The 25013-nt window shown below is 38.8% G+C and overlaps 1 protein-coding gene across 7 annotated transcripts in view; it reads left to right on the forward strand.

Moving 5' to 3' along the window:
• The window catches only part of PEAK1 (pseudopodium enriched atypical kinase 1), a 113504-nt gene that overhangs the window by 27037 nt on the left and 61454 nt on the right, over nt 1–25013 (forward strand). For 6 of the 7 annotated variants that reach the window (XM_068410880.1, XM_068410878.1, XM_068410886.1 and 3 more), the window contains exon 2: nt 24744–24914. The gene's annotated coding sequence lies outside the window, so the exon portion shown is untranslated. Of the gene's footprint in view, nt 1–13081; nt 13139–24743; nt 24915–25013 lie in introns of those variants that run through there. The other variant, XM_068410881.1, reaches the window with a different exon arrangement.

Genomic DNA, 25013 nt, shown 5'->3' on the forward strand with positions numbered 1-25013 from the left:
TGTTTAAAATGGAGAACTTACACCATCTTTATGAAAAGAATCCGATGTTATCTTTAATGGCTCTTATTGCTGTATACAGTAACTGCAGATCATTAAAAGTAGAAAATGTCAAAATGTTGTAAGATTTTGTGCCATAAATTACATCACAAAATACCATACAAAATTCCAGTATAAAAGATCCAGTATTGCACATATCACTTTCTCTTACTACTGAGAAAAGTGTAGCATTACAACTTTGATGTTATGTTAGTTTTTCACTGGGGGAGAAAAATCTCTTTGAACAGAGGAATGAGTTATAAAGGAGTAAAACTAGAGAAAACTAATCTATAGCAATGAAGTAACTTAAGACCCTCAGGGAGTACTTACCTTCTGAAGGAAAACAAAAATAAAAAAAAACCCACACAGTATTGGAAAGAAAAATAAAGATTGTCAATAATTTAATGAAGGAAATACCTAATGAAATGTTAGCATTTAAAAATACTGGTCTGAAAGCCAGTTGAAAAAGTAATTTGTACATGTAATGTTTCTCACTTGTCTACGAGAAAGCATGGGACTCTTCCACTTGGGGCTAACTTATTTCCTGTATTCTGTATGCACCTGGTAAGTTAATGTCTCTGTGCTGTAACTTTCAAGGACAATAAATGTGCATATTGAACCCTATTTTCCACTGCAGTTGAGCTGGAAGAGGGGCTTTCTGGCGTTCTTAGCTTGGTGGTTCCTAGAGGGTGGCTGGAAGCACCATGACCTCTGTAACTTATACAGCAATATCTTAGTAGCCTTTGAAATACCTGAGCTGTAAAGTTGTGCATTTTGTGTGTGGTCTGTAGTCAAAATGTTCTGACCCATTATGAATGGGAAAGTTGTTCTAAAACTTCTAGTGCCTGAGAGGAGTACATGTGAAAAATAAGGTTCATAACTGCACAAATCCCTTCTGAGTAATATGCAGGCTGGGAAGGTGAAAAGGTAGATACTCTGGTGCATACTTATACTCTGTTCCATGTGAGTATATCTGGTATCTGTATTTCTTGACTACATATATAGCACAAAAAAAGCTAGTGCAGATGGCCCATTACTGTGTGTTAGGAAGCACCTGGCAGGACTGTGTTGTCATTAAGATTTTAAATCAAAAGTTTTATAATGGGATGTGCAAATACAAATTACTGAGGACTGAGACTTTGATGTAAAAAAAATCACAAAACTCTGGGAAACATTGATCTAGAAAATTCAGGATAGCTTGCACATGACTTAATGTTCACATGCACAAATACGAATCTTTACAGTGTTAGCCCAGATAATCTCTAACTTGCAGATAGCAGATCTTTAAAGATAATCTGTGGAAAAAAACAAATGGATAAAGGCAGCTCATCTTAGCAGCCTAGCTAAAAAAGAGCATTTCTAGGCTAAACCTTTGATAATTGTCATTCCAAGACAACAAACAATATTTTTCACTTATTCAAACTTCGTTGCCATTAAATAGTCCTTGTCGTTTTTCCACTGTTCCTCCTTTAGAAGAGTGTGTTTCTTTTGGCAAGTATGCATGCCAGAAAGCTCAGGATAGTTTGGTTATTTTGGAGGAGCTGGAGCTGTTTGAGAAGATAAAAATTTCTGTTTAGAATGGAAAACTGATCCTAATGGTCTCTTTGGAGACAGAATGGTCTTTCAAAAATTCTTTTACTTCTGAATGTAAGTGCTTTTCTGTGGAAAAAAAGATTTGTATGTTGCAAACGAAGTATGGTGTGAGCTGAATTACATGTCCAGATAAATTCTACTCGTTACTGTTTTCAGTGTACTACTTTTGATTAAAAGTAACATTAAAGATTTCTTAGTGTTCACAAAACCAAGGTTTGTTTATCTGGCAATACATGCTTTTCTTACAGTATTTATGCTTCATCCACTGTGCACCCTAATTTTGCATGTTCATCTATCCACGAGGAGTAACAGGGTGACTATCCCAGCTAAGCAGCAGGGAGTACTGTTAGGAGACTGGCTTCCAGTTCCCGTGAGGCTCCGACACACTGCGAATCACCCAGAGCGCTTAAAAAGCAATATTTTGGATGAACAAATTTAGGTGTAGCTGCTAGTTTAAAGACAATGAGGAATGGAGGTTAGCAACTTTTTTTTTTAAATAGGAATAATGTTTAATTAGCCAGAATTGTGTGGGTCAGGGAGTGATATTTATAGGCCGAGACATTCAGTTGCGTTGGACCGACAATATATACAAATTTTTATTTTGAAGCATTTAAGGTTTTGTACATAATGAACTTGATATAATGTCATACAAGCCAGAAGGAAAAACTATTTCTTAATAGGACATCTTTTTATTTTCCTTCCATGAACATATCCTGCTGATATTTAATCTTCAACGTGTCCCAGATCATGCACTGAGATAGTAATTTTGCCCCACCAGATCACCTTTCTTCTAAGCTGTTTTTCTTAACTGCCTGGAATTAGTTGCTCTGAGTTTAATTAAGTTTAAGTGGATACACTCTAGTTGCAAAAGAAAATTTGAAAAGACACTACCTATTCTTTAATCTGTGTCCTGTTTCAAAAGAATATGCGATGCAAAAAAACTTCAGTAAAAACTGTTTACAGGAAGATAACTGTTATTATTTTGATAATAATAATAATTTGACTATCTTAAAGAATTTATAGTTAGCCCTTCCTTGGTTTTTTTTGTTTCTTCTGTTTTATAATTAAGTGACATTTTTTCTCCTTGTAGCCCCAAAATGTTACCAAATAGCCTGATCAGTTGAACACTCCTTGTTATGACATGCTGTTTAAAAGCCTTAAGTGGAAGGTAAACGTTAGTGTGGTAAAAGCGAACTTTAAGAAAGAACAAGTGTCACACACATTCAGCTTTGCAAAGGCAGTGTAGTGCTGTGGTTCACTGCTTGTAACATAAACTGATGTGAGTAAAGGGGTATTTTATAAAAAGGAAATTGCAATTAAGGAAATACCATGTTCCTTAATTACTACCATTTCAGAATGATCTACAGTAAAATGGTGTTCTATGTCCTGCTTTTTGTAGGACTATAACAGGCATGGGCTCTAAGGCATATCTGTTTTTTAAGCATTTTTATCCCGTATCATACAGTAATTCAGCCCACTGATTTTGTAGGTGGAAGGGAGACTTCGCTCGTTATGTAAATAAGGAAGGGAAGGTACAATAGTTCATATACAACGCCTGGAAAAAATCCCTGTCCAAGACCCATGGAATTAGGAGCATATGATTAACCTAAATGGAGCGAGAAATGAGGTGGAGCACCTGAAGCTCCCTAGCTCCTGTTCCTATGCCTGCATAACAAAGCCAGTGGAAGAACACAAGACCTCCCTCCTTTCCCACAGAGTAGACAGCACATTCCAGCCAGCTAGTCTAGCATTTAGATTCTCATTTAGGAGGACTTCAAAACAGAAGAAAGAATATTGTAAACAAGTACGGGATCAGACACAAGTAGAGGTCTAACTAGGTAACTTTGCTCTGGAGGCAAACCCTCATTGCTAGTGAGTGTTTGCCCAGAGCAAAAAGCATTTTTATAGAAGGAAGGTGTATATTCGTATCAGGAGACACCAAGAAAACTAAGCAACTTGTATTAGGGTTGGGTTTGTTGGTTTTTAGACATACGCTGCAGTTCTGGCCATAACAAGTAAACTAGCTATTGCATAATAATTCTTCTTTTGCAGGTACTCTTACCAACCACTGTGTTGCCCTTTGTAACTAATACCTGGTGGGAATAGGGATCACCCATATGAACAAGTCCAGAACTTGAGTGTTTAGTCCCAGGATGAGTCTATAGTCTATCTTTTCCCCTCTCCTGGTTCTCTAGATTGTACTGTCAGAGTGCATATTTGATGTTGAATATGAATCCTCTCTCTGAGCATACTTCACATTTGTAGAACACTGGTAGTTTATTCTATGCGCAACCAGACCAGGCCTATGTATTGTCTACTTAAAACAGGAAATTTTAAAGATCTTTAGCATCTGCCTTATTGAATAATTTTGAAACCTTTTCAATCTAGTTTTCAGCAGTACAAGTTCCTTCAAGGTCCTGATGTTTTGTCTCTAATAATATGGTCTTTTTAAGATGGGTAATTCTTCGGCTGACAAGTTATTCCACAGAAGAACATTTCGAGAGTATTTTGACTGATAGATCCTAATGGCTCCTGAAATGCTGTATCTTGATTTGGTCTGGAAATCTGAGTAGATATCAAATTCTGTTTGTTTGTCTTTTGGGATAAGATTAATGAGTCTTGTAAATTATTAAGGACTGTGCTCTCATCTTCCAGACTTGGTTTCTCTGAACAGGCACTGTATACTAAAAGCTACTCATTAGTAGGTGAACTGATAGCTGAATGTATTTATTATTGATGACATGGTGGGAATTTCCATGTCTGAAAAAGGGTGGTAGGCTGATAGAAATACTTTGCATAGAAAGGTGCTGTTAAACGATTTGCCATTTTGTGCATGGATTTCTGAAGATGTGTTTGGACTCATGCCGTGGGGTACCCAGCATGAAAAGCTATCACCAGGAAGTAGATTGAATCTTGTCTTGCGCCCCTCTTGCTGTTCTTACAGACCTGTGAGATGTTTATTATAACTCTGATATAATCTGAAGCATATTCCTGTAAAAGCAGTACAATTTTATTTAGCGTATCTTCATCAATATATTGTAATTTCTATCACTGTTTTACCACACAAAAACAGGCTGTTAGGCAAAGCTAAAGCAACAAAGCAGAAGAGTCCTAGGTTTCAGCATGGCTACTGTACTATCCTAGACACTATCAAAACCTGTTTCAAAGCGTTATTGCCAGCCATAAGGCAGAGAAAACCGGCATTATTCTGGCTGAACTCATAATCCTTGAAGTTTGAATCTGCTCTTAAGGATCTATTGAGACAAAATGTCATTATTATATATCCCATTAAGATAATATATTACTAGTGTATGTAGGATGACTTTTCTGCTAATGTACAGATTTAAAATGTTTTATGAGAATAAATCAATACCTTAAGATGAAACCCAAACCTCAGAATGCCAATTTCCTTTAAGACGTGGCTCATTCATGATGATTAATGACTCTTGGTGGTATATCTCCACTTAAGCCTCTCTAAATCTGGATTGCCACAACCTTATTCTGTGACATGTCCTGTGTCCCGCCCCCCACGTGCCGATTCCCTCTGGCTCCTTGTGGTGGCACTTGCACGGTTTCCAGCTTGATCAGCTCCCTGAACTGGCTCACCATGGGATCGTGTGAGCTTCTGTACGCACACAGGAAGGGGCAGAAGCTCAGAAGCCAGCAACAAGGGTAGGGCTGTGTCAGCCCAGATTTAGATTGATTTAAGATGATGTAGATACACACCCTTTTGAAACATCACTCATTTGGAATATATTATCTTCAAGTTTCCGCTGAGCTTGGAAGTTTCTACTTGAAATGGATTTTAGATTAAGCAGAGAATTTGCAAAACAATAGGAGAGAGAAAAATTGTAGCATGAGTCATAAGCATGGGACCTTCCACCACTGCATGCTTAGAACTGCTGAAATCCTGTGGATTAGTTAACAGAATAACTGTAAGTTTCCAGCATGTAATCAGCTACTCTGTCCATTGTACTTTCAGTGTGTTCGAATAAAAGAACCGGTTTAGTCATCACAACTTCGTGTTAGTATAAAACTCGGTAGTTTATGAGCACTTTTTTGAACAACATGGCATAGATGATGTGCTAAATTCAATGCTGGTGTTTGTTAAATGTTTGTTGGTTTTATATGTTGTTGTTTACTTCTCATAACATCTGTGACATGCCAGGCACATCACAAAACACAGAAGTGTATATTACTTTGGAAATTCACAAGGTAATGACTGATAAAGGAAAGGGAGGAGGATACAATGTATCGAGGCATTTGTATTAAATGCCAAATATAAAGTGGAGTAACTGTAATAGAACATTGGCTGGGGTACAGGGCCTGCAGTCCACCTGCGCTGGCTAGAGGGGAACTGCCAGGTTAAAGCAGTGAGGAGTGTAAATGGTCTTTTCAGAGGTCACTGAAATTGCGGATGGTTTAACTGAGTGTGTAATAATAAAAGAAAACAAAGTGGTACATGGAATCAGTCATAACTCTGGCACAGCTACAGTTAGAATAAAATCAGAATATGGAGAAACAAACCACTTTTTAGCTGACTGTTGAAGTATATCCCAACCTTTTTATATAAGTTTGAAATATGAGCTTTCTTAGTTACCATAGCACAGTAATACTTACTGTAAAATGAAGTTAAAACTTTATTTTTGCAATTGCTTGTCTTGACGGCTTTGACATTTAGTGACAGAATCATAGGAAAACAAATTCTGCTTCGAGGCAGCAAAGTGGCAGTAAGTATCTAATAGATGTGGGGCATTTTGGCTGATCTTTCTCTGGTTTTCCTTGTCAACCATATTTATAATTGAGAAGCTCAGAAGTCCTCTGCAAGTCTTCTACAAGATTTTGATGATGTCAAAATATCTTATTGGAGTAATTTTAACGTTGAACTTCAGATGAGATTGTGAAGGATTTCTGCCTATATTTTTTTCCTAAGCCTCCGGTAACTCGTATCTGTTACCTATCAGCATGCAAAGCTCCGTGGCAGTTGGCCACATAGACTTTCTGGAAAGCAGGGATCTATGGCAGTATTAGCCTTCCGAGCCAACTTGACCTTCTGAACTGGCTTTTGAGGACTGGGAAGGGTTTTCTTACAGCTTGGCTTCCAGGCAGCTACCTGTCCCTTTCCTCCTCACTGCAGCAGTCACTGAAAACTTGGAAAAACCTTGCATTCATGGCACTTGACGCCTGCTGGTGTGTAACGGCATCAGATGACAAGTTCCTTGCTTGCTGTAACAACTGCCAGGATATTGCTTAGCTCTTCTGTAACTCATCAAGCAGGCAGTTTGGCATCCTTGAGAACATACTTGCCAAAGCATGTTGTCTTCAGAAATGAAATACTGAATTCCACACCCATCCTCATCCTCTTCCAAAGCCACTTTTTATTCTAAACTAAGACATGTTCTTAAACTGTGGTGTTTAACCAAATTGCTATTTGTTTTCATTATTTTTCTGAATAATGCCATTCAGCAATGGTATTATTCACAAAAGAGATTTTTCTCTTTGTACATTTGAGAGGATAGCGTAGCCAAACTTGGAATTTAAGAGAATCTAGAAATGTTTCTCTGCATTGAGTAGTAAATCATTAGTTTGGGCAACTGTACATGGCACCGTTCTGAAGACACTGATATCAAATATTATATCTGCACTGGCAAGGTGAAATGTGTTTAAATTTTCTCTGGAACTTATAATTTTTGTGACTTGTGGGGTGCTTGAAAGCTATCATCTCAATATTTAACCATTTAAATACTTCTCCTATGAATCTGCTCCCTACTCATCACTGCTATATCCCTCCCTCGGTTTTAGTTTTGTGTCACTGTTTCCCATCTCCTAATGTTTCTTTAGCTTATCTTGTGGAGAGAACAGAAAGCAAATTAAAACTAGGATTATTACATCTATGGCGGCACTACAGCCCAGTAAAGCCTGACTTCCCATCCTTCCCTGGTCATTCATTTCCACTTCTGTGCTGAGTCCTGTGTTGTGCCAGCACGTGTGTTTGTGCAGCCGCGTGGTGAACCGAAGCAGGGAAGTGATTCAACTGGAGAAGGAGAACCCTGCCAAAAAAGACCAACTGCCAGCATAAAGCAATGTTGTCTTGGGTGCTTCGGCTGGCATAGGAACAAACAGCTGGGGGAGAAAAGGTAGGAGTTGTTTAAATTTGTTCTTCTGCTGAAAAAATTATAATGGAGCCACAGCCTAAAAATTAAGGTTTTGCTTAAAAATAAGTGATATGTTAATTCAGGGGGAAAAAAACCAAACATGAGCAGGTTTAATTAAAAATGATTGCCACTTTTCAGTGCATATTCTTGTGTTTCTTTTAAATCCTAGTGTTGATTTAGCCCAGGTCAGTTCCTTACTACGTTAAATTAAATCAATAAAGTATTCCTGAGTAAATAAAGCATACCCGTACGAGCGATGATGATGAGGCTTAGGCAAACTACTTGATTGCTGAAGTTTGCTGTACTGCAACAAGGTTTTCCAATACAATTTCTGTAAGCTGGTAGGTTTGCAGGTTGCAGCCTCTTTCATGAACACTGTAGAAGTTGGTACTTGAAATACAGATGTGTCAGGCACTGGCTGAGCTTTGTGCAGCCGGTGTATTCCGGGGTCGGCCAGCTGAACCATGCTAGCAGGGTTTCAGTGTTTGTGTTTACGAGCACATTGCTTCATTGACTCAGCTTGGGGTCTATCAGGGGAAATGAGCAGGAGAAGGATTCCTTACGGTTCAAGTATTCACTATCAGTTTTTCCACTTATTTTTCATTTTTCTCTAATGCTACAGACAAACTTGCAACTACAGTTGTTTGTAGGCTTGTACTACCATATGGCTTGCAGATAATAGTGATAGAGTTAAGATAGATGTAGCAACTCGGAAAGTATCCTCAAAAAGAAGTTATATATAAGGCCATAATCCAGTCTAGCAGCTTGCTGCTGCTAAGGAAGATACTGAGCTCTCTGCCTTTCCCCTTCCTCCCCACCCACACCGGTGCTGCCACCTCAGATCTTTGTCGGCTGATTTAGCTCACTCATTCGGCAGAACATGAACCTGGCAAAGTAGATAGTTTTCTGCTGTGTTGGTGAGTTGATGGGCACAGCAGAGGAAGTAGAGCCGTGTGGCTGACAGCAAAGGCAGGGAAAGGAGTGAATCCTCAGGCTTTCATGTGCAAGGACAGTGTTGTGTAACTTCCCTCTGAATGATACACGTAACGCAGATAAGGAGCGTTGCTCATACATTAGCACTGTGTACGTGTAAGGTATCTAGCTATAGGCCTTTTGTTGCAAAGGCTGTCTTCGGTGCTGTGTCACCTCTAACAGTGAAACAAAGCTGAGATTCTGTTAGCAGTCCTAATGTTACTGGAATTAAGCTATTTTATATGATAATTAATGGTAAGAATTAGGAAAAAGTTATTAGAGAGTATATTACACTAAGGAGGAACCCAATTAAGGTTGCAGTCAACTTTCCTGAGGCAAGAAAGCAAGCCAAGATATATACTGTTATGTTGGCAAACTCTTTGAAGTCCAGGTAACCAGCGAAACCCAGAACAAGGATGCTCAGTTTGAGTTTTTGTTGAATAACAGGAGAGAAGTAGTGGTGGTTGTTACTGAGTATTTATTTTACCGTCATTCTGCATGTCAGGAATTCAGTTCACTGTTCAGCGGGCTGCTTTAGCTAAGAGAGGAAGAAGTCTCCTCATAGGTACTGTCATCTGCTGTGAAGGGGCAGCAAGGCTGCTTAGTTCATCATTCAGAGAGGAAAAAATACTTTCCCTTTAGCTTACCAAACAGTAGTTTAAGGGCTTTTTGCTAAAAGGGGGAAGGGCCCTAATGCATGTTCTGGATTCTTTTTGCAATTGATTTTTACTGTGAAGCATGAACCTTTAGTTTAAGTGTAACTTCTGAAACTCACAAAGAAGTGTTTGCGATGGGCAGTGAGGTACAGACACCTGGCGCTTTGGGTTAGGTAGCTTTGGCACTGTGCTCCTAAGGTGGTATTTTTCTGGGGAGCATGTTGTGATAGCACTAGCTATCATGGCTTCTGTCTGCTGCCTTTCTCCGATCACACGCAGATGTAAGCTGTATTAAACTTGGTTACTTGCAAGCGCTGTTACAGCCAACAATTTTCCATTGTTTTTTTTTTATTCTGTTGGTTTCCTACAAGAGAGGTTCTCAAACTGTAGTCAGCAAAATATATTAAACAGCTTCTTTTTAAATGCAAAGTGTGAGTATGTGCAGCAGCCTGTGTCAAACTAGTCAGTCTGCATGAAACCAAGTGGCCTGTTAGATCATTTTAAAAACAAAGTTTGGGAAACAATCCTATCCAGGTCAAGTTCCCTCTCAGCCCTCTGGCATGGAGGAAAATGCTGACAAGTATGGTGCTTTTAATCAGAGCCATATCTGGTAGAGGAAAAAACTTCAGTTCAATATGCATACACACATTTTTAACTCTTAAGTACTGTCTTCCTCAAAGATCGAGGAATAATCAGTTTGCTTCCCTTACATGAAAGAAAATCACCTCCAAATTTCTTAAATTACAAAGGAAACAAGGATTTATGGTTACTTTGAGTATACATTTCTATGTATTTTTACTTGTAAAAATACTTAAGTTACTTAAGTAGCTATTTTCACAATGTTACGCACTTGCCTGTCTATATAAATTTTGTGCAATGCTCAAAACTCTGTGTGGAAACAGGTCTGAGCCTAAAAGAAAATAATGGCAATGATTTTCTCAGCACCCGGCAAGCTAATGCATGTATCTGCAAAAGATAAAGTGAAGGGAGACTGCATGAAACCAATCAAAGCTGTTAAGCTGCAGCAACACAAAACCGCTGGTATTTTAAATAAATGGTTAAAATACATTCCTGTCAGTTAGTGCTGGACTATTTGAGATTCCCCTAGGTTTAAAAGAAAAAAGGAGAAGGAATTTTAACCAGCTCATTTGATAGAAAAATGACCTGCAGATGGGATTTGAGAGAATAATAGGCAGCAGATTACAGTGGGAAAATCATGGCAGAGCAGCAGCTCAGGCTTTGATGCGTTTTTGCAGAGCGGGCAGCGATGTGATGAATTCCCCACTGCGAGCGTTGCAGAGCGCCAGTGTAATACACTCGTTTTATTTCCACTGACTGCTAATGTACTGGAGCTGTTCATAGCAGTATTACCTTTATGAAGTCATATGCTGAAAAGTTTTAACATATTGGAAGTGTTACATAGTGTGCAAATATCAGTGGGTTTTCTCCCGTTTATGTGCATATTTTCAAGTACAGTCATACGTGGAAAACCTAATGTTTCTTCCAGTCTTGTCCTGCTTTGTTCTAGGGCAAATACCCCTTCCCTAGTTCCCAGCATCCTCAAATGTATTTAATAAACATTGGATTTTATCAATAATTCTTATAGTCTACTGAAAATGCAAGAATGGCATTTTTTTTCAAACCCTCATAACTCTGCCAAAGTAGAAGGATTTTATGAAGACGGCAAAAATTTCACAGCCACCAAAATTCAATTATAAAGTGAATTCCTAAGCAGGAAGGCTCGGCTGTGATATGGTAACACTGAAAAATCTCTTTATCTTACTTTTGGGAAATTCTGAAATATACTTGCTGTGACTTAACAACAACAAAAAATTGAGATTGCTTGGGCAGACTACAAAAATTAAAATATTCTCATGAATGGCACCTGTGGGTATTTTTTTATTAAATAATGGAAACCAACATTTTTAATGCAACTTGCAGCATTTAGAGCACATTTTTGATTTGAAGAAATATAGTCTAAAATTCCTGTGTGGGCTTCTACAGCCCAGGGATGCGATAACATGGAATACGTTTCGTGTGTGTTTCCTGTGGGATTTTTCTTTTTTTTTTTTTTCTTTGTTTTAATAATTGGCTCGCTGATATTTGAGATTCTGGAGGTTGGAAGCAGGCTGTTTCTCAAAATGTTAATAAACACATTTTGTAGCAGCAAATGAATGATATCAATCTCTAGAACTACCAAGCCTCTTGCACTCACACTTGACCTTGCGTAGGAGCTTACAAAAGAGAGGAGAACTCAGAATGGGAGTGTGCCGAGCCTGCTGTGGGTATATTTGAAAGCATTTTCTTAATACAAGATGTTTACCCCAGGGGGGCTGTACTTGTAGTGACCTCACCTGACCTCAGCTGGAATTCATTAAATACTCTTTTAGTAAAGACCAGTTGCAACAAGCTGTTTCCCACTGTACCACTAGTGTACAATCAGGTACCTGTAACAGGTTGCTCTATAGTGTTTCAGTGCAGGCAACAGTGACCTGAGGGCATCCCAAGTCCGAGGGGAGCCTTTTTTCACAGACTGACCAGTGTACTAGATCAAAATGCAGCCTCCAGTGTTTTGTGAATAGTTTGTACTTTTGGAAGTGAGGAATAAAGATCCCAGTTGGCTTTGAATACTGGAAAATAAAAGTAAGTTCCAGGTATTACACTTAGAACTTTAAAAGTATAAGATGACTAGTAGTCATTCTTTACCATCCTTTACCACTATCCACTGTCTATTTATTTGCAATCTGTTTCACTGCCAGTGTTTCTTTTCTTTCCTCGCTAAGTAGGAATACAATTGGAATACCAGGTCTCATTAGTGTACTGCCTCTAGCATGGTTGTCTCTTTATAGATGGGGTAGAAAGTTACAAAATGCAGGGAAGTGCTCATTAGAGGGGGAAACAGAGCACACAAATTATTTCAGCTTTGTAAAGCATGAAGGCACAGAAAAATTATTTGATTGCTATTACAAATCTTAAAGGTTTTTTCCCTATTTTAAATCTTCTTTTAATAATGCTTGAACAGTTCTGTTGCTTGCAAGTACATAGCATCGCAGTAAACCTTTGTTCAGTGTGTGTTTTCCCCATGAAAATTTTTCTCTACCTTTAATCATGCCTCTCTGTTCTCCCTGCTCTCAAATTCTTTCACTCTCATCTCAAAAGCATCACTATGATATGCAGTCTAACTTGAATGCAGAAGAGGAATGCAGGGCGGAGTGTTGGAGGTATGGAGCAGCATCCACTCAGAATGATCACATACATCAGGACACTTACACTGGAAGATAGGTTGAGGGAGGCCTGTAAAAGAATTCACAAATCATAATGGCACAGGAAAAAATAAATAGAGGTGATACAAAGGAACAAGTTTCTTATCTGTTTTGTTTTTTTTTCCCTACAAGAACCTGGCAGCTGAAAACAAACACACAAAGGTACTGCAGACAAAGCTGTTAAGCTGTGGAATGTCCTTCCACAGGATGTTGTGGATACGAAATTGAAAATGGGTTCAAAAGGTAATTGGATAAATTTATGAAGGAAAATTCCATGTGAGACTATCAAGTACAAAGACGCCATTTCTTTCTCAGGAAGTCTCTGAGCTGCAAGTTGCTGGAGATCGGGAGCAGGTTTGGAGAAAGTGTTGCTGTTGATGCCTTCAAGCTCTGTGCCGCTGCCAGAAGCAGCCTAATGGACAAGCTGGGCTTTGGGTCTGATCTGCTAGGCTGCTGGCAGCTGGTAAACCATTTCTGTCCTCTCTGGGGCTTTTCTTGGGGTATCTATGATCCTTCTGATTTTCTTTTCAGCATCTTTGATATTTGGCAACTTTGCTTAATCTGCAGTTTCTTACCTCTGTTATTTCAAATGTCGTCAGCTGAATCACATCATCCCTTCTTAGGTGAAGTCTATTATGGTCAGTTAAGACTTTCTGTAAGTTAATAATCTGTCCTACATAGATGGAGCACTCTTTTTCCATGACAGTTGACTCCTCTGTTCCTAAATTTGCATTTAGCAGTAAAATGTTTGGAAAAAGTAACTTGTTACTTCAGCGTTTCCAGTTTGGAGGTTTATTCTGAACTAACATATGATAAAATCATTTTCTAGTGGAGCATTAGCAGATTCTTCTGTAGCTTTGGTAAGTGCTTTATTGAAGCATAATGTTAACTGAGGTCATTTTACCCTGGACAATTTTTTTAGCTGTTTGAGCCATGGCACTTTGGCCCTGTGGTCTGCACCAACCTGTCAACTTGCTCCTGTCCAGCAGCAGTTCTTACTTTTGATCCAGGATTCCCCCCTTATTGCTCTTACCTGCTTGTGTATTCCCAGTGAACTCTCTCAGGCGTGGGTTTTCAGTTATGTGTGTTATCAAGTGACTCCTTTCTCATTACTGTTTTGATAGTACTTTACTACCCTGTTTTAACTTTGTATTATTTTTCTTTGAAGGTTTCAAATCAACATTTTTCTCTGGCAAGAGAGTTTAGAATTAAAGCTTCTCAGGTTCTCCCTTTTCATACAAGCTCCTACAGCAACACAAGTGTCTAACTCTTACATTAAGCTTGATACTAACCTTCAGTATCATCCTTTTAATACATTTTTTTGAGAAAATTCTCTGTCCTATTTAGAAGCATGAAGTGATGCTTGCAGCTAAACTGTATTGTTAGTCTGACAGGCCAGAACTGGAGCAATACTCGCTGCGTATTGTCCGCTGTCCTTGCCTGTTTCCGTACTGCACAGTACCCATTGTGTCCAGCTTGCAGCTGTTTCAGACAGCTTGAGCCATGCAGCTGCCAAAAGCACTTTATGCCCAACCTGTCTTTAGGAAGAGTTTAAAGAAATTATCTTCCTTTTCTTCAGTGTTTTGAAAGATGGAGATGCTTTGGATTATGATCCAGAATTTCCCCAGGGTGTTCAGTTTGTATGCTATGGCAAAGTGGTTAAACAGTTGGTTTTCAACAGTGCAGCGCTGTGTAACGTGTGCTGAAGGAACGAGGACAGGACAGTGCAGGTCACATGCAAAAGAATTTCAGGTAAATTTGGGGAGAAAACTTGAACCATTGAACACTCGCTGAATTTTGTGTCATTTAAATGCCTAGTATGTATCTTAATATTTCAGAAATGTTAAGTGCTACTTGCAGTTCCCTATTGCAACTCTAGTTTATTTCCATCAGTATTTTTAAACTGCAGTCAGAACAAGAAAAAAAAGCCTTAAAATACTTGAGGGGAGAGAAACAGCATAACAAGAAATTGCAAAGCCTCTTTCTAATGCCCTCAGACCTTTGCTGGGGGCTGTTACTGTCACTCCAAGTGCTGTTTTGCCTTAAGGTGGCTTTTCAGCAAATACGACTAGTTTTGTTACATTTGTCAGTGTTCAGTTAGATTTTATATTCAGAGCACTGTAAATTTTGACCTGCCTTCAAGCTCTGCTTATACTGTTGACTGACCCTACAGTTCTGGTCATTTTAGCTGAGCTGATGTTCACTTCCTGACATTCTCTCTCTAACTCAATGCCAGGAGTATTTGTTTTATTTTTGTTTTCTGGCAATTCTGGCCAATTCAATTTGCTTTCTGCTGTAGTTTCTTGCTTTAGATTTGTATTTTATATTAGTGCATTTCTCATTGCAGGGTCAAATGGTTCTTCTTTGAGAAGTCAAAATGTGTAGATTGGCTCTTGTCACAACTTAATTTAACCATCATTTGTGCTCTTAGAAGTACTCCATTTTTGATCCATCTCATTTATCTTAATATCTGCTTTTAAGTAAAACTTTGACAAATGATAGCAATACACAGAAGATATTTTAGCATAGTCTTTTGAAAATAATTTTCCTAAAGATCAGTGTGAATTCTTGTCCAGCCCAGACTTAATAGTGTTATGAAATGTCAAAGCTGGTAAAACTATTAAAAAGAAAAGGAATTTTGACTAATGGCCCGTGTATGTGGTTTAACATTTAAGTAAAGATTGCACTTCTGACTTTAGTGATTAGAAAAATTCAGCTAAAGCATTTCTTTATAGCTTCCTGCTGAATTAAGTGCTCTTTGTCTGGCCATAGCTGTGGGAAGAGCTCAGTGCAACACATCTCTGGAATTTTCCAGCTTTGTCCGGGATGCTGTTCACACTCCGCTTGCAGCCACGAGCCCTCTCGCCCAGGGCAAGTTGGCTTTCTGGGCTTGAGTGATGTTCTGTGTTAAAGCTGAGTCACTTTTCTGGGCTAAATACTTCTGTGGCAGCCCGCATTGAGAAGGGTAGTTTCAGTGTGAGTCGGGAAATGGTGTGTTTGACAAGCCAGGGAAACAGCAGGACTGAAAAATCATAGTTCCATTCTGACAGAGCCATCAAGGTCATTCCTAAAAATACAGAATTCAGAATTGTTCTTTTGGGTTTGGGTTTTTGGGGGTTTTTTTTGTTTGTTTGTTTGGTTTTCACTTCGTGGTTTAACAACAAATCATGTACTATTTGCAATCCAATATCAATCTCAAATATTTTTCATTTCTTTTTTTGCTTTTCAGTTTTTCCCACCCTATGAATTTTTTTTGATTGCCATCCACCAGAATTCTCACAGGAATTTTATAATTAAGTAGTGAATGGTCTGATAAAGTTTGTACTAAGGGTCAGTGAAAATACATACCAGCTTCCTGCCACGTGACTTCATGTCCTAAATGCTGGTGATGTATTTGCTTGCCTGTGATTTGGTTCAAGGGACACACGGGATCAAGAGATGGATTCTCTGTCTTAGTGAAAGCAAAGAACAAACTGCGTAATGAATCAACAGCGTGTATGTGTGCAGCATAAGTGACGGTCAACCCCTCCAAGTTAAATGGGCTGCAGAGTGCTGCATTAACCTCCTGTCCTGTCGCAGGTGATATGCCCAAGAAGGAGGTGTTACGATTCAGACTGTGTTTATTTTGGTACTCACATTGCAGCTGGGCAAAAGTTCTTCCAAGTACACTGATGTTGGGGACTGTCCATTTCCTTTTGTATGGGGTATTAACCTGTTCAGCAGGCTTCCAACAGACTCGCCTCCTCTCTCTGGAAATTCATTCTGCGACGTTTTACGTGAGCGGATTTCATAAGGAGAATGCCATGCACCCATTCAGTCTGCCAGTTTCTCTTCGTGTCACAGTTCAGTAAGATGTTCTGATAACCGCTGTCGTACATCCATGAGTGTGTGGTCCTGTGGGGAGGGTATTTGAAGCTGACTGCCACAGTCTGAGGCAGCGTGTTAATAGTGGGCTTGTTTGAGATGCAGCCCTGGAGTTATCTCAGGAAATACAGTGCCATTTCACAGCTTGCTTTGTTGAATTGAAACCAGGGAATCAACATGACGTATTCAAGAGCAAGAAAAATGGCAATTGCAGCAGGGCGTAATTTTATTTTTATGGTCCCAAACATTCTTTTGTTTGCAATTTTGGCTGAATATATTCATGATACCTTGAAAGAAGGATATACATAGAGGTGGGGGTTTTAAAATTGCTTTTGTTGTTGTTTCTAGGTTATATGAATGTACATATTCTGTAAAGATCAAAGGTGACCTGAAAAGAGGGCTTGTAAGATTTTTCATCCAAATGATGGGGTTTTTTTGAAATACAAAAGGGGGGGGGAGGAGAGAAATCTTAAGTTTGTTCTCTCAAACTTTGGTTTTGTTCAAAGTTCTTAAGAGATCTTAGTTTTACCAGAATTGCTGCTAAGCCAGTGAAGTATGTGCTAACAGAGGTAATGTTAAGTATTTTATTAAAAATCTCTCCTTCTAGTTGGTCATGCACACACTCTCTGGTTATTTCATTAATAACCATAATATTCCTGAGAGATTCCAGGACACTTTTCAAGAGCAGATCTACCTTTTTATACTATTATTTGAAAATATATATGGATTTTCTTTTAATGTAAATCTTTTCAGCCCTAATTGATTTTTAAATTTTTATTTGCATATAAAATTTATAAAGTTAGATTGTGACAGTACTGTTTCTAGAGCTTCTGAAACCACCCTTAAAGTCTACCTCGCATAATCTGTCAAATCAAATTATTACATTTGCATCTTTTTTGTAGAGCCTATGTGAGAAAAATATCTTTAATTTGTCTACTGTTTTATGGTAAAGTTCAAGGGAGAAGATAAGCCAATTTGTTCGTGACAGTTTTGAAATACTGCTTAATACATTTATTTTTAACCAAAAAAGTTCTATTATGATTGAAAGGAAAGGGTGGGAGGGAAATGGCAAATCCCAGTGTATGAAGCTGGAGAAGCCTTGTCAAAGTCTGAGTACAAGAGAAACTTGAAATGATCTTGTTTATTTAGACAAGGAGGTAAGACTTTGGTCAGACAAGGGCTTCAAGCTGTATAAACAGAATCAGAAAGGTCATGAGAGGTGACAACAAGGTGCATGTCTCAGGTATGATTTAGAGTTAAATGCAATTCAGGTTTTTTGCATATGTGGAGAAAGTTATTTCTAGTATTGAGGTAACTCAGGAAACTTTAAGAAGTCCAGTTAATTTCTCAGGTTCTTCAAATTCACACATGTACAAACATTATTTGACAGCAGTGTAATGTTGTCTGTATTTGTTAGGGTTTAAATAGCAACAACATGGGAAGAGCAAAGTATTTATTTGCAGGAGGAAAAGAAAGAAAATGTTCACAATATTATAAATCAAAAAGTAGAAGTAGTGTTCCTCAAATATTAAAAACATGAGTATTTTGTGTTCATACGTGAAGTGCGCTTTCTTTATTAAAAAAATGTTTTATGAGATTATTTGGAGAAACTGTGAAGAAAAGCCTTTCTCTGTTAATACCCCAGAAGTTAAGGTTGTGCCGTTCTTGTGCAAGTAGGCAAATGCTTCTGCAGAAACACTTTGCAGGAGAAAAACGTCAGAACAAATTAAAGCCACGAGGATTTCTGCCGTTTTTCATCAGTGATGATGTGCCCTGCCATGTGCTACAGGCAGAAGTTATCCTGTCATGAAGTGCATGGTGGTAATATGTATGTCTGTACATACAAGTGAACAAATATGTTTTAGGAGGGTTATATAGAAAGTTTTAAGCTTTAGAAGCAGCAGCACACGCAGGCCAAATAAAGCTGAGAGGATTTCAGAGCATGTTGTCCTTTTTTTTTTTTTACTTATTTTTTACCTGATGGATGGCTCCTGCCTAGGATGACTGGTATGTGTACAAACAGTACTGCTGCGTTAACCCCCTTTTGAAAGGTGTAGTGGAGAAAATTTCATGTGTGTAGACGTGTGTAGACGTGTGTATACAAACACAGTGTTCAGGATTTATGGTGAGGTGAGGACAGGATATTGCAGTGACAATTAGATTCTGAGGTACTTTTAATAAAAAAGTCTAAAGTTCATGACTCTTGTACTCAGAAGCTTGTAATAATTGTATCATGTATAAAGAAAATCACTCAAACTCTGCTACTGTACTTCATCAGCGTTCCTCCTTCTCTTAGCATTCCCCTTGCTTATCTTTTGCCAGCGAGATGCTGTAAGGAAATACTTCTGCATTTCTTTTGCTTCTGTCAATTGATGATAATGATGATCTTGAAAGTATTCTGCAGTGGTAACTTGCAGTGCTTCAGTAAATTGTGGCTTTTGCCAGATAAATTGCATTGGTAAAAATTTTCTTGATCCCCAAAACCTTCATTTATCTTCCCATTAAAAATATATATATTCTCCAACTTCCATTCTTCCCCTTTAATCTGTAAAGCACAGCATATGATGTGGTTTCTTTGTTGATTTTAGAGATAATTTTTAGCCTGTCAAAGACCTTATGTCTCAACAATTTGAAACAAAGATTTTTAAATAGATGATAAAGTGCAGCTGCCATATTAACAGACATAAGGAGCTGGAAGGGGAGGATCTCACAGATGGTTCTAATAAAGCTCTCGGCGAACAACAAAGGAGTGTGGTGGTGGGTGGGGGAGTGGATTGAAATTCAAATCGTAATCCCAGTGCAAGTTTGGGGTTTAGTTTGTGAAAGAAAGTTGCATAAACTGCCATTTGAGGGTTTGGGCTTGGGTGGGGTTTTTATTGTCGCTTTCAATTCTTCCTGTTGCTATAGTGTTGCTGATTTTTCCTTCCTCCTGTGTCCCTATGTCCGTATTGCTACCTGAGGCTTGTATTGCTGTGCCAAGAGCCCTCCTCTAGAAAGCCACATTCAGATATTTGTAAGATTTTTGTGAATGTGAAATGCCAATAAAAGCCTAGATTTTCAGTAACTCCTGAGACAGGAAATTTTGCTTGTTGTTACAGCAAAGAACAGTAAAAATGATGCTTTATTGACAGGTGCTGCTCCTGTTCCTGTCTGCTATCCCATAGCCTCCCTCAGAGGGCTGTACAGCTCTTTGTGAATTTACTAAGTTGCTTTTGGCTAAGCTTGAAACTCTCTTCCAAGGTTTAATAAACCATGTGTTTCTTGAATCTGTAAGAAGTTTGTACTACATGATTCATTCATAAGGCTGGATGACTAGTACCACCTTCTGTCTTCTTTCTGCTAACTTTCTCATCTTATTAAATAATATTAGCTCTGTAATATTAGGCCAAAAATTAATGAATAAAAATTGCAGTAGGAAAGATGCAGCAGAGCACCTGGAAATAGTCCCTGGTGGTCTCAGAATTCCATCACTGTTTCTTCTTGCCATTGACTGTTTGGGGTTCTTTGGTGGGAGGATGATGGTAGTTGTGTTTTGGTTTTAACCATTTCAATTCAGGCGTGCTGTGTTTAATACCTTGATCTTGGTTTTTCATCTTGGTAGCTCATGGCAAGGTATTTTATTTGGTAAAAGAAAATACATTGCCAATGCATATACCCAAGATGATGTCACTTCCAGGTACAGTTGGCAGGTTTGTGTTCTAGAAAGTCAGTTTGATTACAGTGAATTGTTTCCACCTTTTTAGGATGGCTGCTACACCTATAAGATGTAGTGTCTTCTGTTCCGTTCAGGGTCAGCGGGATGTGGTCACAGAATGGTAGGTCAGTGTATATTCAGAGTTTGGTTTTAACCTGTGCCTGGATCATCAGGCTACAAGAAAGATAGCTGGTGGTTCTGCTGGGCAGAGAACCTTATTTTCACCTCATTTCCAGAACCAAAGCAATTAATGCCTTTATTTTTTTCCTCCTTTTGCTAATCTTTCCTTTCTTCAATGTAAGGAATAGTGTTCTGAGAGCACACAGGCTTTCAGCCTACACAGTAGCCCTTTGGGATGCGTCTTCATCTTGCGGTGTCAAAAGCTTTTCAAATCAGTAGTTCAGGAGTAGCAAATCCTTCAAATGCACGAGTAAGAAATACTTGTTTTTAAGAGTCCTTAAGCATGAGCAAGTCGTTAAGTACTTCCTTTCTCTCCGTGAATCAGTTCTATTTTAAACAGCGTATTCATGCCGTATTTAATATTTTAAAAAGTAAAAAAAGTTTTTACTTTTAAACTCCCTTTTTCCAAGTCTCTTCTCCTGTACATCTATGAGTCTACATTAAAAACATAAGTATATCTGGAAGGGAAGCACATTTCCTATGCTGATTCATTCCCTTTATCTCCTTTAAGAGTGGATGTAGTCTGTCTATATTTCTACCATTTATTTTGCTATGGCAGTGTCCACAGGCGTTCTTCACCCAAGGAGACAATTCTGAAGTGAAGAAGTTACTGCTCTCTGAAAACAGAATGCACCTCTCTTACCTGATCAATGGTTAGGTAATGCCATCGCCAGAGCAGCCTATCCCCGTACGGCAACAACTAACAGCAATACCCCCTCGCACTTCAGAGGGAGCTCTAGAAATTCTTGTCTTCAGATGGGTATTTTCTGTGCCAGGTGATTCTTGCAGCCTCTGGCAAAACTGCCCCACATCCATTGCGTGCAGGAGGCCTGTGAAATTTCATTGAAGGAAATCCCGTGGTTTAATGAAATGCTTTGGTTGTTGATATTGACCCCGTGATATTGCATTATGCTTTGCTGATACAGTCAATTTGGAAATAATCTGTTTCCCCTCTCTTCACTGTACCATGCAAAAAGGATAACCTAACATGCATATTTACAATTATGTATTTTTGCAGAGTTTTCTTGTCCAAGACATCAGCATGCTGATACATTAAACAGCATAAATGTTGCCAGAATCCTACCAGCTTGGCAAATCTGATAGCCATCTGAAAGCCAAGAGTAGTTCTTATTATAAAAATCAGGCAGTGTACAGAATGCTGAAGTATCGCCAGTCATTCACAGCCCGTGAAGAGTTCACTTGCAGTCAACATGAATAGGAAAAATATTTCCCAAATCATGGCTTTGTTTCCTTGGGGATTTGCTTCAGTTTTTGCCTCCTTGCAGAGTCAGCAATCATAACTTGTGTGGTGGCTTTTGAAATGTAGACTTCCTGTTCCTCACGTTGTAATTAGGTGCCCTTTTATTCACGGGCTGTCACTCAGATTAACACGACAGAGCTCCCAGCGTTGGCAGTTGCTAGAAAGTAGGGGATGCTTTGCAGAAATGGCTTGTGATTCATTTGTTTAGCATTCCTTGCTCTTTGTTTTGTGAGGACAGCTTGTATGGGACTGAGTCACATGGCAGCTCTTTTCATACTGAGCTTCTACTGCCTGCAGCCTCTGCATAAAGCCAAGGAAAAAAATGGAGAGGGATTTATCTACATCCTCATTTACTCCGTCCGTGTTAATTGTCTAATAAATATAGAGCAGCAGCTAAAAGGAAGGATTTCATGTCATCTTTATCAATTAACTTAAAATGTTGTTAATCTATAGTGCTGAGCACTGAAACATAAGTAAATATAGAGCGGTCAGGGTTTTGTGCCAGGGATTGAGTCTTTTCTTTTCGAGTGGTAAATTGCATTTCTAAGTCAGCATGCTGTTTGTGAGTACAATAGCAACTTTATATGTGATCTCCATACCACTTGGTGACTTAGCTGTCTTTTAATATGCCATATGCTTATGTTGGAGATAAAAGCTTTTCTGTGGCATCTATAAAATATAATGTAATGGCAGCTTTAAAAAGATACCTAAGTGTTCCTCACGAGTCACAGGAACACCTGATCTATCTAAGGCTGTGGTAGTGAATCTGTGCCATCTCCAGCTGTGCCACAGCTGTTGGAGTGCAATTCTGTAAGGACAGGCAAATGGGAAGCAAACCCCTTTGCTACCACTGTGTGAAGTCTGCATAATTTTAGGACAGAAGTAATAATGCTTACATGCAACTGAAATTAGAAAATGGATGTAAATATTGGTATTTTATTGCAGTATTCCAGCTTATCTACATTTAAAGAAGTAGCACAGTTAGAAATGCAGCCGCATTTGGTTTTGTTAAGATTTGGTGAGTTTTGATTTTAGTTTAGATAAGTTCCTGGGATAACAGTCCTGGGAACCATGAGGATGTTATGTACATTATTTGCTAGCCCTCGGTGAATTTTAGTGTTGCTATACATTAAGGACTATTTCTACTGTTATTCTATCTCTTTGAAGTTAGACACAAATATGGCTATGGCATTGGTTTCCTGTCTTGGTGTTTCCTCAAGGGATGTGCCCGGAGGTGCCTACAATTTGAGAACACGTACTGCAGGCTGGTGGAGTCGTGGCCACCTCAAGCACTAAAGGAGGAGAAATGGGGCTCCCTCTCCTAGCCAGCTTCCTTAAATTGAGCGTGCTGTCTGAATCCACAACAGTCCCAGTTCCTTGTTCTAGCCAGAAAAAGAATATTCTGGAAGGGGTTAAAATTTTACACAAACATATCACCTTATTGAGAGACTGAATATATGTTCAGTGCAGCCATTCCATGCCAGGAAGTGTTTGCTGATTTCTCTGTTCTTCAGGGCTATTTTTTCTTAATTCAAAGAACCCTATAATATGCAAACATTTTTGCTGCTGAGTGAGGTTCTTGAACAGCTAAGGACTGTGCTATTCCCTCACACTCTTTCTGGAGACTTTGCAGGACTCTGTTCTCCTTTCTGTTCTTCCCCTACATCGTATTTGTGGCTAATCTCATCTGCCAAAGCAAAGTGGTTAGCAATGCTCAGACAGGTCTGGAGGAGAACATTAAATCTTCTCCATCCAGAGTAAGCTCTTGACTTATCTCCAATATCTCCATTTAGATGATGAGCCACAAGTTGAAGTTTAAGTCTACATTAGTGGCTATTCCTTTATCTGTCTTCAGTAGGAGGGTATTCACCCTTCTCATGAATTACATTTTTAAGCACATAATGTGTGTTTTCTGTTATGATGGTTCTTGCTCATCTCACCTGTTGCTGCTCATCTGCAAAGCTATTTCAGTATCTTCCTTTCAAATGTCCTAAAACAATGTTTTTGCGTGGTAAGCGTTGTCAAGGCATTTTGCCTATGCTGCTCACCGGTTGCTAATTTTGCTTGTCGTGCTCATCAGTGCTGTCTTGCTATTGTACAGTCTGTGTATGCTCACCAGACTGTGATTTCTTTTCACAGAAGTTATAAAGCGCTTTGCTCCGTGTTATCTGTGGCTTTCGTAATACAAATAATTTCTTTGCGCCTTTGTGTTCACTTTCTTTCCATCAACTTTGTCATCCACAAATGTGTTCATATTTGAAGTCATGGTAGCAGAATCCCGGGGGAGCAGGGGCAAGGAGGAAAAAAACCAACCCACAAACAAAACCCAGAAAGCACTAGACAGTACTGTCTCCTTGAGTAACTTAAAAGACCTGTGGGAGCATTAGAGGCACAGCCTGGACACTGTCAGAAAACCAACAAATACTTCTCTGCTGCTCTGTCAGGAGATGAGCATGCCTATAAATGTCTCTGCCTGTTCTGTTATGCTGGATGAAGGTGAAGGTTATTTATGTGAGTAATTTACTGGAATGAAGGTCTAACCACCATGAACTGCTTATACACAAACATAAGTGGCATAAACCTGTGTGCTTCTGTTCTGTTAAAAGATGTAATATATGTAGCTAGTTTTCTTTATTTTTTTCCTAGCTCATTCTTTATATTTTGTTTAGAAATTGTAATTCAAAATAAGGACATTTCTAAGATTGCCTGTTCCTTTTACTAGGAAAAGTCCTCAATTATACCAGCTAGCTTCCACAGGCCATTCTTCAGTGTGTGCAATCCAACCTGTGCTTTTATTGCAGATCTAGTAGTGTGGCTATACAGCAGGTAACATTAAAAGGGGACTTCAGCAGTATGCTCCTGGGGTTCAGAACAGAAATTTGAATGCTAAGGAGGAGGACAAGAGTCTGGGGTGCCAGCTTTGCAGCCAGAATTCCCAAAAGAATTCAGGTGTCTATTTATGTGGCTCTTGTAGCATTTAAGAGGTCAGGAGATCACTAAAGAGGGAAAATGAACAATAAATCACATTTGAAATTTGTTTGAAATAACATCATTGTCTTTCTTTCACAGAAAATGTTGCTGTCCTGACCAGTAATCATGAAGAGAAGGTGGTGAGGCAGATTTGTCTGGAGAAGTAGGAAGTCTTAAAATTTTCAGCTGGATTTCTTGCCAGTAGCTGCAGAAGGTTTTGCGAAGCCAGCCATTGGCATTAGAATGGATGAAATGCCTCAAACTTAAGTGGTAACTATTTTTTTCTGACATCTTTTTATTTCCCTAATACAGTATCATAAGATAATTTGTATGGGTTATAGAGGATATTGTTTTACTTAAATAGAGTAA

The sequence above is a fragment of the Nyctibius grandis genome, chromosome 11, assembly GCF_013368605.1.
Source record: "Nyctibius grandis isolate bNycGra1 chromosome 11, bNycGra1.pri, whole genome shotgun sequence".
Lineage (NCBI taxonomy): Eukaryota > Metazoa > Chordata > Aves > Nyctibiiformes > Nyctibiidae > Nyctibius > Nyctibius grandis.